This window comes from Panulirus ornatus, chromosome 1 (assembly GCF_036320965.1).
Source record: "Panulirus ornatus isolate Po-2019 chromosome 1, ASM3632096v1, whole genome shotgun sequence".
Lineage (NCBI taxonomy): Eukaryota > Metazoa > Arthropoda > Malacostraca > Decapoda > Palinuridae > Panulirus > Panulirus ornatus.
Window position 1 is genome coordinate 98,228,383 of NC_092224.1, and position 15,000 is coordinate 98,243,382.

Consider the following 15,000-nt stretch of genomic DNA (forward strand, 5'->3'; position numbering starts at 1 on the left):
TGTATCTCCGCTTAAGAGTCATCATGACAGCTCACTGCTGTCTTTCCATCAACATATTTGCCAGCCCAATGGGGCCGCGAGAGATCAAAGTCCATGTTACCCCCAACAGAGTTGAAGTTGGGACGCTGGAAAAAATGGAAAGAATACTGAAACACTGGTGGCCGGATGTCCCATCCAGGGTTCGAATCCATCCTAGGGTGTAAATACATCTCCATTTTTGTTTTCCAAGCGGTGTAGCCAAAACTGATAATACAGCCAAATTGCTAAAAGTTGACTAGACATTCGTCAGTCATGATGAAGGGAAAGACGAGTCTTGAATATATGAAGAGCAATAAAGACGGTGGAAGGAAGATTTGGTGAAGCTATTAAGTGGTTCGTATCAAGTTCAGTTCATCGTCCGAAGTGACAGCGAGGAGGTTGTTGGACTGAGCAACCTAGAGGACGGTGTGGCGGTCCAGGAAACTGTGAGGTGGTGGATGAGACACACACACACACACACACACACACACACACACAGGGTCAGGCGTGATGCTGTTGTGCATGACTACACCCTTGGTGTGGCTGACGACGATGTGGCAGGATGGTGGCCCAGCTCTGAAGGCTGTTCAGAGTGGCCTGGAAGGAGGCGGATGTAGTCAAGGGAAGCTGCTGTTGTCCAAGCTAAACACCAGTGGTGGGAGTTGTCGGTGTGGTAACGTCGTATAGATGCTTACCTCACAGCTTCGTTTACGAGGAAGAGGATAAAGAGGGAAGTCCCACCTTTGCCTTGGGACGCCACACGTGATGGGGACTGGAAGGTGGAGATGATTCCCTCAGAAGTACGGACGGTCTGGAGACGCTGTTCACTAGCGAAGTCTTCAAGCTCTGGAATGAGACATCTGTGTAGCCGTGGGTGCTGAGAGCTTTTGGTGAAGTCAAAGAAGATGAACCAGAGAGAGAAGTCAAAGAGGGTGATCGACAGAGAGAAGGAGGGGGTCCGTATCTCGCTGCGTTACAACAGAGAGAATTTACGAAGCCAACGAGGCAGTGGGGGGTGGGTCCACCTGCCCTGTAATCATGCACAAACCACTTGTTTATTTGAGTAATTACTTGATCATCCTGGCGATTAATTGCTTCCGCCGTTAATTACATCTCTATTAAAACTTACTCGCATGAGTTGGTGGAAATAATGATAATGAAAATGATACAACGCCCCACGATGCGGATGGACGCCCCACACTCCACAGCACACCACGCCCCACACGCCACAGCACACCACGCCCCACACGCCACAGCACACCACGCCCCACACGCCACAGCACACCACGCCCCACACCCTACAGCACACCACGCCCCGCACCCCACAGCACACCACGCCCCACACCCCATAGCACACCACGCCCCACACGCCGCATCACACCACGCCCCACACGCCACAGCACACCACGCCCCACACGCCACAGTACACCACGCCCCCACACCCCACAGCACACCGCGCCCCACACCCCACAGCACCGCCTCACGTGCAGTACAGCAGCCAGGCCGGGCCAGCATCTGCCGACACTGATACAGATTCTCGACACACGATGGTGCTTCCCACCAGCTGCTCCGCGGCCGGATTAATATCCTGGCGAGACGCAGGCAGCATGAAGAACGCACACACACACACACACACACACACACACACACACACACACACACACACACACACACACACACACGCGCGCGCACACACTTGCCTTCCAGTCTCAAACTCTTCAACATGGCTATAGACTCTCTTTTCGTAGCTCCAGACTCTCGTGTGTGTGTGTGTGTGTGTGTGTGTGTGTGTGTGTATATATATATATATATATATATATATATATATATATATATATATATATATAGAGAGAGAGAGAGAGAGAGAGAGAGAGAGAGAGAGAGAGAGAGAGAGAGAGAGAGAGAGAGAGAGACTGGCAGACAAAAGAGACAAAATAGAAAGGCAGACAGAATAAACAAAAAAACATAGAAAAAAGTATAGTATTTCATATTTCCACAATGACTCAGCTTCGTTACATCCCCCCAACCCGCAACCAAAGAAAAAAAAATCAAAAAAAAAATCTATTTTGTCCGTATCGTCTCCACGAAGAATAAGAAATCGAAAACAGACAACGAAGAAGCGCCTACAGCTGGACAGTTGAAGTCATATTTCATATCTCCTTTATCTGGAGCCTTCCAAGGTTGAGAGACACAGACCCTCCGCCCGAGTGGCCCACAGAGAGATATCTCTCCTTAAGGTTGAGAGACACAGACCCTCCGCCCGAGTGGCCCATAGAGAGATATCTCTCCTTACTCGTCTCCAGCTCACTAGTCTCCCCCCTCTCTACCTCTGTCAATGGACGGACCATCGGGATCTGTAGATGGTTCCCACGAAGGGTGGGTGAGGAGCTCCCAGATCGTCCAGGTGTCTCCCTCATCGTCTATATCCCATCAAGTTATCCTTTCCTTTTCCATTGTCTTTGTTGTTGTTGTTGTTGTTGTTGTTGTTGTTGTTGTTGTTGTTGTTGTTGGGGAGTGTTCACATCTCCCTCGCTCGTCCTGCCATGGTTCCTAGCTCCCCTGCTACTCTGGAGAACGTTACTGTCTTCCCCTGTGACTTCAAGAACGTTCTTTCCTGGTCTGATGGTCTTGGGAACGTTCTTGACTCGTCTGATGGTCTTGAGAACGTTCTTGACTCGTCTGATGGTCTTGAGAACGTTCTTTCCTGGTCTGATGGTCTTGGGAACGTTCTTCCCTGGTCTGATGGTCTTGAGAACGTTCTTCCCTGGTCTGATGGTCTTGGGAACGTTCTTGACTCGTCTGATAGTTTCAAGAACGTTCTTACCCAGCTTGATGGTGTCAGAAACGTTCTCATCTCGTCTGATGGTCTTGAGAACGTTCTTCCTTCGAGAACGTTTCGCACCATCCCTGCTGAACGTGAGTGCTGACCTGACCTGCCCTGCTGACCGCGAAAAAGTGATCTCCTCTTTTTCCTGCTGATTTTAAGTCCATTGTGAACCTCTCCTGCTGACCACGAGAACCTGTTTAAGGGCCATGTGTTTCCCAGTCACACTGAGAATTGTCATATCTTCTTCGCTTGTCTTGAATCCGTCTTTATCTCCAGTGCCGAAAGCCACAACGTCCTTACCTTCTTCTGTCGATCTTCAGGAACGCCTGGGACGCCCGACCCCCCCCCCGACGTTCCCTGTAGATATTCTGAAGGCCTCCACGTTGCTTAGTGATCTTCGGTGAGTCTTGGCCGTCTTGTGTAGAATTTGAGGAGCCGTCCACCTGCTGAATATTGATGCATTCCTCACCTGACGTCTTGAGTTCATTGAGGAGGGACGCGCTCTGCCTGCTGGGCATGGAAGCCTTCATGTATTTCCTGTAGTTTTTTTTTTTACGGAGGAGGTTCAGGTGTTTCCTGTTGATGGTAATGAAGTGCACGTTGTGCATATCTTGAGAAGAGCAGGATTGACGACGTACATTGTTCAAGAGTATTCGTACCTTCCCTGGTGATCTTGGGAATATCATTATCTTCCTTGGTGATCTTGGGAATATTCTTACCTTCCCTGGTGATCTTTGGAATATCAGTATCTTGCTTGGTGATCCTGGGAATATCCTCACCTTCCCTGGCGATCTTGGGAATATCCTCATCTTTCCTGGTGATCTTGGGAATATTCTGACCTTCCCTGGTAATCTTGGAAATATTCTTACCTTCCCTGGTGATCTTTGGAATATCATTATCTTTCTTGGTGATCTTGGGAATATCCTCACCTTCCCTGGCGATCTTGGGAATATTCTTACCTTCCCTGGCGATCTTGAGAATATCCTCCTCTTCCTTGGTATCTTGAAAATATCTCCACCTCTCCTGGCGATCTTTAGAATATCCTCATCTTACCTGGTTATCTTGGGAATATCCTCCTCTTCCTTGGTATCCTGAGAATATCCCCACCTCCCTTATTGATATTGAGAATATCCTCACATTTTCTCTCACTATTGAGAATATTTCCATCTTTTTGTGTCAATACAAAGAATGTCTTTGTCTTTACTGCTGACCTTTAAAGCATCTTTTAAGTTCCCTTAATAGACCTTTTCTGTTGATCTTTGGAACGACCATACCTTCCCTGTTGGTGTAGGGAATACCCTTGCCTTAATCTTGAGAATATCCATTCCTAATGATCTTGTGAACGTCCTGAGATATCCCTCTGATCTTGGGAACGTCTCAAGCTTCCCTGCTCATGCTGAGAACGTATATATATCTTTCTCGCTGATCCGCGAACGTCAGTGTGATCCGTTCTGATCTTTAGAACATTTTTCTTGCCTTAGCTTTTTAGAACTTTTAATTTTGCCATTCCTCCTCGCTCGTCTTGGAACGCCCCTTCATCCTTCCCTTCTGATCCTTATAACGTTCTTACTTTCCTTTGTACGATCTTGATAACGTTCCTCATTCCCATTTTGATGTTCATATTGTCTTTATAACCTTCATTGATCTTAGAAAGATCTTTACCTTCTCTTATATGGTCTTGGAAGGGATCACTCCTTCTTCTCCTGATCTTGTGAACGTCTGAGCCTCTCTTTCTGGTCTTCAGGACACGTTCCTGTCTTCGTTACTGATCTTCAGACCGTTCGTATCTTCCTTCCTGAGCTTGAGAACGTCTCCAGCCTTTACCCTCTGCTTTATGAACGTTCACACCTCCTTCGCCCATCACGGGAATGTCAACTTGTACGTTCCTTGTTGATGTTTGAGAACGAGATCACCTCTCCTGTTGATATTCAGAACGTATATTCTTGCATGGTAGCTGTGAGAACGTCCGTTCCTTCCCAACTGACTTTGGCAAGAGACATTCTACTCCTTTCCGTGGATAGTCTTAGCTACCTGCTGATCTTGGGGACCCTTCCCTCTCCCTGCTGAATCTGTCCCCACCCTTCCTGCTGAGTCCCAACCCTCCCTGCTGAGTATGTTTCCATCCTTCCTGCTACGTCCCAACCCTCCCTGCTGAGTCTTTCAACACCCTCCCTGCTGAGTCACTCCACACCCTCCCTGCTGAGTCTTTCAACGCCCTCCCTGCTGAGTATCTTCTCATCCTTCCTGCTGAGTCTTTCAACGCCCTCCCTGCTGAGTCTTTCAACACCCTCCCTGCTGAGTCACTCCATACCCTCCCTGCTGAGTCTTTCAACGCCCTCCCTGCTGAGTATCTTCTCATCCTTCCTGCTGAGTCTGTGTCTCCACCCTCCCTGCTGAGTTTGTCCACACCCCCCCTGTTAAACCTGTCCCCATTCTCCTTGAATCTGTCTTCACCTCCCCCGCTTAATCTTCCCCCCTCCCTACTGACTGTGTCCCTCACCCTCCCTGCTGAGCGTGAGAGAGTCCCTCCTTGATAGCCTTAAGACACTATCCATCTCCCTTGCTGACCTTGGCTATGTCCACACACCTCACCTGCTAAGCAGACAGCTTCCCTGCTAAGCAGGCTGCTCCCCTGTTAAGCAGACAACTCCTCTGCTAAGCAGGCAGTTCCCCTGTTAAGCAGGCAACTCCTCTGTTAAGCAGATAACCCCTGTTAAGGAGACGACTCTCCTGCTAAGCAGGCAGTCCCCCTGCTAAGCAGATAATTCCGCTGTTAAGCAGGAGGATGTCCCATACCTGCTAGTCTAGCAGCCAACCTCTCTGTGTCCCCCTACTGAAGTCCCTGCCACATCTTTCCCAGGTTAGATCCCTTACACATCTTTCCCAGGTCAGGTCCCCTCCACATCTTTCCCAGGTCAAGTCCCTTCCACACTCCTTCCTCTGCTGCACCGCTGCCTCTTCCATCACACCTCGTAGATGACTTTCCCATCCTCTCTCTCTCTCTCTCTCTCTCTCTCTCTCTCTCTCTCTCTCTCTCTCTCTCTCTCTCTCTCTCTCTCTCTCTCTCTCTCTCTCTCTCTCTCTCTCTCTCTCTCTCATTCTATAATCCTTTCTCCCTCTTAAGTCTGTTATCATACGATTGTTCTCCCTCCATTACCATTATCATACAGTTCCTCCTCCTCCTCCTGCTGTCTACCATCGTACAGCACTAGCGCCACCATTTCCATCATGGTATAACCATCACATTCTCTTTCTGTCGTACTTGATGCCCTTCCTTCATTATACAACATTCTCCATCATTTCACCATTATGTAACCTTTTTTGTTCCGTTCTTGCCATCATATTAAAGCCCTTTCCTCTTCCTTTCCATCATATTAAAGCCCTCTCCTCCTCCTTTCCATCAGTCTGTTACTATTTTTTCCATCTCTTCCATCATCTTCGAACCCTTTGTTCTTCTCATCCAGCTTCATACAACAATTCCTCCTTTTCCGTTACCATACAATCCTCTCCCTTTCCATACCACCATCACATAACCCTTTCCCTCCCTTTCCATCACCTCTGAAAGCAGTCTCCATCCCTACCATCATTCTATATAAGTCTTCCTCCCTCTCTATTATTACTTATCTCTCTCTCTCTCTCTCTCTCTCTCTCTCTCTCTCTCTCTCTCTCTCTCTCTCTCTCTCTCTCTCTCTCTCTCTCTCTCTCTCTCTCTCTCTCCCTCCTTCCTCCTCTCTCCCTCCTCCCACCCAAACACCTCACGCACACCCGCCCGCCTCCTACCTCCCTCGACCAGCAGAACAATAGAGCACAGGGTCGTGTGCCTTGATCGTCCGTGTGGTGGTGGTGGTGGTGGTAGGTAAGGAGGTAGGTGTTCCCTCCCTGGGGCGGTACACACACACACACACACACACACACACACACACACACACACACACACACACACACACACACACACGGACCACCGCCGCAAGCCTGCTCCGCTGTGAGGACCGGAGACCCGCGCCGCACCAGGCCAGGCCAGGCCCGTCGTGTGTCGAGTTTGGAGTGTGTGATCTTATCTCCCATCCTACCTCCGTCTGCATGAGTTATGTGTGGCCCGGGAACTGGTGCGAGGAGGAGGAGGAGGAGGAGAAAAAAAATTGAGCCAAAAAGCTTTTTTTTTTTTCGTTTTTTTTTTCTACCTCCAGTTTTAAGTGATGTCCAGCCTTGGTGACTAGTGTTTAACTAAGGGAATGTGACCTTTTTTTGCCTTGGCCTTTTGCTGTATCTCCATATTTTTTTAGTTTTATATGCAGCTTTAGTTACTAGTTAACTAAGGGATTAAGACTTTTTTATGTGGCCATTTTTTCTGTATTTCCAATTTCTAAGTCTTATGCGTATAGCCTTATTGACTAGTGGTTAAGTAACAGAATGAGACATTTTCTTATGGCCTTTTTTCCATTTCCACTTTCTAAGTCTTACGTGCAGCCTTAGTGACTTGTGGTTAACTCAGAGAATAAGACCTTATTTGTGGCCTTTTTTCTATCTCCATTTTTTAGTCTTGTGTGACAAGTAACTTGTGGTTAAGTAAGAGAATAAAGTCCTTTTTCTATGAACATTTTTGACGTTTTTTTCCTTATGTACAGCCTTGGTAACTATTGGCCAACGAAGAAATGTGATTTAATTTTAATTCTTTTTTATAAATGGGATTTTTTTTTTACCATCATCGGTGTGGTTTACGTCGGGGGAGCTTGTGGCTGCAATGGTCGTCTGGCAGACACAGATTCTAGTACTAAGATTCAGTCACTTAAGACAGAGGAGGTTTTTTGATATTTTGGAGAATATTTACCAGTGTTCGTCTTTTTTGTGTGTGTGCCTAATAGTAAGTAAGTCTTCAGGGAGGCAGATAAGGATAGATTGTTAGGTATATGTGAATAGATACGAATGATTTGATCGGTAGTGCATGAGTAGATGGGATGTTAGATTGAGAGAGAGAGAGAGAGAGAGAGAGAGAGAGAGAGAGAGAGAGAGAGAGAGAGAGAGAGAGAGAGAGAGAGAGAGAGAGAGAGAATATATAGGTCAATGGATCATACAGTTCGCCAGCTTTGGTTTTGACACTCATAACCCAACACACACACACACACCCAGTCACACCACCAGTAAACAGGTCATGACGCTGGTACCAGCCATACACGTCCAGTTATGTACACTACACAGGCACGCTTGTAACACTGGCCTTTGTGTAACGTAGGGAAGCACTTGCTACAAGCGCAGGCTTGGGGGGGGGATGGAGCCTCTTTGTGAAGGTGAGGGGCGCCCGGCCCCTTAATACGACCCACAGAAGCGGGTGGCGCGTACAAGGAACCTCCATGGCGAATGTCGACTCCTTTCACTTAGGCCCTATTGTCGAATATCATATGTCGAGTGACTCAATAGAGTCTTTATGTACTTCTGACACTAGGATCTGCAGCCCGGGTTGGTATGACCAGCTTCAAGCCCAGGTTGGTATAGCCAGTCTCAGTCCAGGTTGGGGTAACCAGCCAGACCTTCAGGTTGTTATAAGCAAGATTACTCTGACCAGGTTGGTGTAACCAAGAATACTTTGATTAGGTTGGTATAAGCAAGATCATCCTGGTCGAGTTGGTATACCCAACCTCACCCCTCCAGGTTGGTATAACCATCCTCAGTCCATTGTGGTATAATCAACCTTAGCCCAGACTGGTGTAGACAGCCTGCGCCAAGATTGGTGTAAACAACCTGAGCGCAGACTGGTCTAAACAGCCCAGGTTGGTTCGGGTCACGCGTGAAAGGGGGATATCCTCACCGTAGAATGTCTGGAATATCTCGTCCAGTTTGCTTTTGATTGTCTGTACCACACGAATGTTAGAGGCACTTAACGAGTATAGCCTGCCTTCGTGAGACGAATGTGATCGTACAGTGACCCATATAGTCAAAGACTTCAGTTAAGCCATGAGACTTGGGGTTGTCATGAGAGGGAGTGGATGGGGGACGAGGGTCTTTGATCTATGGGTCTGGTAGTAAATACCACACTGAACGCTGGTACTTGGCTGGGTTTGTAAATTGTGACTCTTAGACACTGCAATCATTTTTCACTTTCCTTCGACACTCCAGAGTATGAATTTCTACCTCTCCAGTTTCGTGACTGTTATGTCGACCTTAAAGAAACTGTACTCGATTTCTTTCCTCGTGATTACATCGCTGTACGTTGAGGTATTTGGCCCAGTCATCTTGTGGCATTTCCCTTCTTGTCGTGAGTGCTCGAAATCACTAAATCCGTCGCACTACACTAACATCGGAGGCAGAAGGCTTTTGATGGCCATCAGGTCACTCTGTATCTGGCCATGGTCAAGAAATTCCCTCTGATAGTCAAGGCTGCATCACATCTCGTTCCTTTGGACACAAAGGTCCTGAACATTAGCCTTCAAGGTTCTGGAATATCTTATCGTCTATACCTACATCTGTTGCAGGGGCGTCTTTATCTGTCCAGTATTTCTTATTTTCTGGAAAGAATGTACAAGTGTTTTTTGAATTGTTTCCCTTATAGTTCATAAGAGCAACAGCATTCATGGTCTTCTTAAGCATTCTGATTGTGTTTAAGAAATCAGGGTATTGAAACCCACATTCACGCAGCATATCCTGATATTTGCCAGGGTATTGAAACCCACATCCACCTGAAAGTTGTCATGGTTATTGAAGTCCACATAACTATTATGTAGCTAATAACATTCCCACCTGTAGATCCATGGCTGTGAAGGCGACATTCTAACTGTGTGTGTGTGTGTGTGTGTGTGTGTGTGTGTGTGTGTGTGTGTGTGTCACTCGACAGACGTGCTGGGTCGTTTTGTGGGCCACCCTGCGACGGGGGACACGCCCATCATCATCATCTATCCGTCGCCCTTCCAAGGCTTCTTGATCACTATCTGTCTGTCTTTCCATCCACTGCTGAGTTTATGCTCTCTCACGGCCAGGAAACTGCTCAGATAAGATAGATTTCTCGTAGCAGTAGCTTTTTAAACAGACCAGTTTATCTATAATAGAATAAAGATAATAAGCTAGGAAAATATAAGTGGCTGTATATTATTTTTCTTGCTTCTGATGTAGATTTCAAGTGACTCTTGGTTATAGCGTTAGCGTAACGCTGTTACGGGAGCCAGTTCCCGTTGTCCGTCACATTTCTAGCCAGGCGTAGATTGTGAGGGACTTCAGCTCATCATTCTCTCTCTTGGGCTGGCCAGATATTGAAGCGAGTGTGTTTTCCTTTGGCGAAGAAAACTAGTTTTACGAAGTTTGGTTTGACGAAAGTGGGAAGGGTGTATGATAGTGTCTTTGCCAAGTTTCCCATGTTAATGTCTGTTGCCAAGTTCTCATTGTAGTGTTTGGTACTGACGAACGCGGGACAAGAGCATTTGCTAAGGACTTAAGTAGGAAATGCAAAGGAATGATAAGGCCAAATGAGTCCTGTCGAAGCTGTTCGCGATAGCTGACGAGGTCAGCGATATATGTAGAGCTTAGTGCGAGGAGAATGGAAAAGTGAGTAGATAGGGAAGGAGAAATACCTGTAAATCTTTTTCTTTAATTATGAAGACATATATAACTTTCGGTCATCGGTTTGCAGCGATTTCTTAAGTAGATAGATAGATAGGTAGAGAGGTAGATTAAGTAAGTAAATGATGATAATGTTTGAACTGATAGCCTTAGAGTAATGAAAAAAAAACCGTATTTGTTTTCTGTTTTTAAACGAACTGACGCACTTACTATGAGAAGGCATTCCGTATAGGTTGATAATTGCGTCATTGGTAGTTATCTAGCTCAGCGGTTTGGCTCCCGAGACCAACCACGTAGTACATGAGGAGAGACATGTTGTTATTACACAACCCAGGACACGATCCATAGTGCATATGCAGCATGGAAGCTGCTCCTGCTGCACTCCACACAGAAGCAGGGGAAAGATGGACGCCTTTGGAGCAAGAAGTTTCATAACGATACTGTACAGCTGATGGTACAGCCTTGTCAGAAATAAAGTCTCTCTCGAGTTCTAACCCTTTCCAGGCGGAATCCGGTAACACCAGAAGTTGTATATTTGTTCACAGACATGTAGTTATGTAAGACTTGGTAAAACTAAGGCAGTCTAAAAGTCTCCGTATTTCATTTATAGACATATGACTAATGGAACGTATGGGTAGAAGAACAAAGAACAAATTTGGTTAAGTACAAATGACATATGGTTGTAGATTTAGAGAGGAAATGTGACATAAATGTGACTTTTTCTGGATTTGTAGAGGAGAATATTAGTGGCCTATGATTGCATATGTTTAAGGCAGGTGCTCAAGTAATGGCAGGAAAACGTTTGTTCCTCTTTTCCTTTAATAATCTCTCCTTTGCTCTTCTTTTCCTTAAATAATCTTTCCTTGAATTAACTGTTTAATACTGTATACTCTACACTACAGTAGTCTCTCCAATAAATTCCTTATCTCCAAATTATCTCCAAATTCCTTTCTAATACATCTTGAATATTCCGACTAAGACTATCTCTATCGTTGCTGATACGTCTTTATCTCCTGATGTCTCTCCAAAATAACGGCGTAACCTCCCGGATTTGCTCTCAGTCATTTAAATCTTTATTATCTCTCAGTGTGTCTGTGATGTAAGTGCAGTGTCTATATTACCCCTGATACTCCTCTGATACTTTCTAATACTTATCAGTTGATTCATAGAATACGGGCAGTACTGTCGGAGCATTTGATGAAGATCTTATCATTTCTCTTTGATAAAGTCTCGACTGTCTCTATAGAATCTCAAAAAACTACGCCTCTTAGTACAGCAAATTATGGTTTGAGAAATTTCTTGTTCCTTGTATGAATATTTGCTCATATCCCATTACCTCCAAGTCTCTCTCAGTTTTGATATATAAGTATACAAATGTCGTTTCAAAAGATTCTCGACTATCTCTAATATCTCTCAGTCGCTCCACTATCTCTCCCCCGAAGGTCATTGATCCGGGTTTAAACCGTTCCTTTATGTAGCGTATTGAAGATATGATACATTCGAGATTTTTACGACTCGATAAAAGATCCGAGCAGTTCTTTCAGTGATCTTATAGATGCATGGTCGCAAATAGTGAATTCTGAAGGGGATATAATCTTGCGGAATACGTTCATTGATTCAGTTCGAAGCATTGAATGCCATTGATTCAGTTCGAAGCATTGAATGCCATTGATTCAGTTCGAAACACAGAATGCACTTCAATAATGTGGATGGTTACCACATTGGACGAAGACGGGCAAAGGTCATCACCATGAGCAAGAGGTAGAACCATATGAAGCAGTCTTCCCCAAGCAAGAACCACCATCCAAATCTTCAATCGATCAAATGCTTCAACAAACCAGTTTCAAATAGGCATTGAAACCTTACAAGACCAGTGAAGCTTCAAGGCTATGAACCGTAAATCAAAATCGTTAGTGTAGTGAATCGAAGGATGAAAAGAAAAAAAAAAAGAAAATGATGAAATAAAAGAGGAAGAAAAGAAAAGAAAAGAAAAGAACAGTAAAATATGAGATAAGTGAACCAAAAACGAGACGAACGTCACGTTTTAAGACTCTGAATTGACCCTCAGCTGAAGAGCCTCGTTGGGCCAAAAGCGAGAGATGATCTTGCACTTCGAAGCTGAAGAGTAAACAAGAAGAATCCACGAACTGACCCTTGCCAACGATGGCTCCTGACACCGTCCACAGCAGAACCAACAGAAAATGGAGAGTTTGAATTACCAAACCAATGGGAACGTTATACCAAAAGAAATGTATAAAATCTGGGCACTATATATATATATATATATATATATATATATATATATATATATATATATATATATTTTTTTTTTTTTTTATACTTTGTCGCTGTCTCCCGCGTTTGCGAGGTAGCGCAAGGAAACAGACGAAAGAAATGGCCCAACCCCCCCCCCCATACACATGTATATACATACGTCCACACACGCAAATATACATACCTACACAACATATATATATATATATATATATATATATATATATATATATATATATATAAAGAAATATATATATATATATATATATATATATATATATATATATATATATATATATATATATATATATATATACAGACACAGACAGAGAAAGTCTGACAGTAAAAAGACGAAATCTAGCAGAAATCATTACTGCAAGATAGGATGAAGGAACACATGTAAGATATGGTCGAGAAATATACCACATGCCACGGACCAACCACCCGTAACGACCTGACGCCCTCCCGTGATCCAGATAGTTACAAGCGACTGAGCTTGAAGGACTAATCAACGAGCATCTAACTAACGTTCCAGAGTAGAGCTGGATTCCCTAGACCAGTTTCAGGTGTTAGGGTCGAAGATCATATACGTAAGTGTTTCTAATACATTCAGTGAATAGATAGATTTGGGAGTGTATTGGTGTCTATTGGTGAGTACGTGTCTACACCTCAGTCGTAGTGTACGATCAAGCATTATTGTATAATGTAAGTATTGAATGTATGAGTGATATTATGGTTTCACACACACACACACACACACACACACACACACACACACACACACACACACACACACACAGCTTTAGGTGTAAAAAGCAAAGACAGGGTTTGGTTATGATGTATGGAAAGTATTTTTCAATACTGATTCACGAGTTAATTACCGTGCGTGAGATACATCTGTCAATCTAAATACTTTACACTCGATCGAATGTCTTTTCAAATACCGATTTATCAAAAAAAAAAAGAATGAATACTCCGATGTGAAATACATGTGGCGGTTTTGAATCATTCATCATACACCCGACCTGATAAATTTACATGGCGCATATCTGTAGTGAATGTATTATTAAAGCTGATTGGATGATGTAGATGCAGTAAGGTATGTACTTTATTAAATATTGGGAATAGTTGGGCACCGGCAGTTCGATATTCCTGTACGGGTTAATATCATCAGTGATACAGTAATTGGCTTCATATATTGAATTTCTATTTTTCTAAGTTGTTGGAATTATTGGGTATCCAGATTGTGCCGGGTGTATCCCAGTGATAGATATGACTTGTGCTTGATAGACAGATCAAGTAAAACTTTAGATATGCACGTCATTGATAGACACACACACAAGTAAAACTTTGAGTAGATGTGCTTCAAGGTATCGATATATCGTGAAACTAATATCCAAAGCTGAGGTTAGGTTATGGTGCGTTAGGTTAGGTTGATTTTGGTGAGGCCAAGTTAGCTTACGTTACGTTAGCTTGGGTTGGTTTAAGTTAGAATAGGCAAGTTTGAATTTGGTTAGTTTAGGTAACAAGTCATGTTAGATTAGGTTTCTTTAGCTTAAGTTAGTTTAAGTCAAGTTAAGAAAGTTTAGGTCAGGTTTGATAGTTAGGCAAGTTTAGGTAATGTTAGCTTAGTTTAAGTTAGACAAGTTTACGTCAGGTTAGGTTAGGCACGTTTAGGCCAGGTTAGGTTAGGCAAGTTTAGCTTAGGTTAGGTTAGACCAGGTTAGGTTAGGTAAGTTTAGCTTAGGTTAGGTTAGGCCAGGCTAGGTTAGGTAAGTCTAGCTTAGGTCAGGTTAGTTTAAGCTAGGTTATGTCAACTTGGGTTAGGTTGTCTCATTCCACAAACACACAGTAAGTATCAGCACGGATTATAAGATTCACATCTTCAGAATATCACCACTAGGCTAATTAACTTTAAATCTGTGAGTGATAATTACAGAAATTGAAAATTAGAAGTCTTTATTATTATGAAAATGTACCCGTTAGAATGAATCTTCAATTGTCAAATATACCTTCCCTTAACATTTGATATATATATATATATATATATATATATATATATATATATATATATATATATATATATATATATATATATATATTCTTTCTTTCTTTCATACTATTCGCCATTTCCCGCATTAGCGAGGTAGCGTTGAGAACAGAGGACTGGGCCCTTGAGGGAATATCCTCACCTGGGCCCCTTCTCTGTTCCCTCTTTTGGAAAATTAAAAAAAAAAAAAGTGAGAGGGGAGGATTTCCAGCCCCCCGCTCCCTCCCCTTTTAGTCGCCTTCTACGACATGCAGGGAATACGTGGGAAGTATTCTTTCTCCCCATA